The sequence below is a fragment of the Catharus ustulatus genome, chromosome 21 (genome assembly GCF_009819885.2).
Source record: "Catharus ustulatus isolate bCatUst1 chromosome 21, bCatUst1.pri.v2, whole genome shotgun sequence".
Lineage (NCBI taxonomy): Eukaryota > Metazoa > Chordata > Aves > Passeriformes > Turdidae > Catharus > Catharus ustulatus.
Window position 1 is genome coordinate 2573584 of NC_046241.1, and position 434 is coordinate 2574017.

A 434-nucleotide genomic window follows, 5' to 3' on the forward strand; every position below is an offset into this window, starting at 1 on the left:
TCCGTGTCTGTTCCCATGTCCATGTCCCCCTGTCCGTGTCCCCGTGTCCGTGTCCCCCTGTCCGTGTCCCCGTGTCCATGTCCCCCTGTCCGTGTCCCTGTGTCCTTCCGTGTCCGTGTCCGTGTCCGTGTCTCCCTGTCCGTGTCTCCCTGTCCATGTCCCCATGTCCATGTCCCCATATCCGTGTCCCCCTGTCCGTGTCTCCCTGTCCGTGTCCCAGCCGCCGCGCAGGTCCCGCCGCTGCAGTACCGTGTCCCGCCTGCCAGGGGGCGCTGGCGGCGGGCGCTGCGCTGCGGCGCGGGGCGTGGCCCTGTCTGGGCGTGGCAGGGGCGTGGCCGTGACGCAGTTCCGAGGCCCCGCCCCCGGTCAGCTGAGCGCTCCGCACCGCCCCCCCCCGCGCCCCCCCGAGCCCCCCGCTCCTCCTCCCTCTTCCC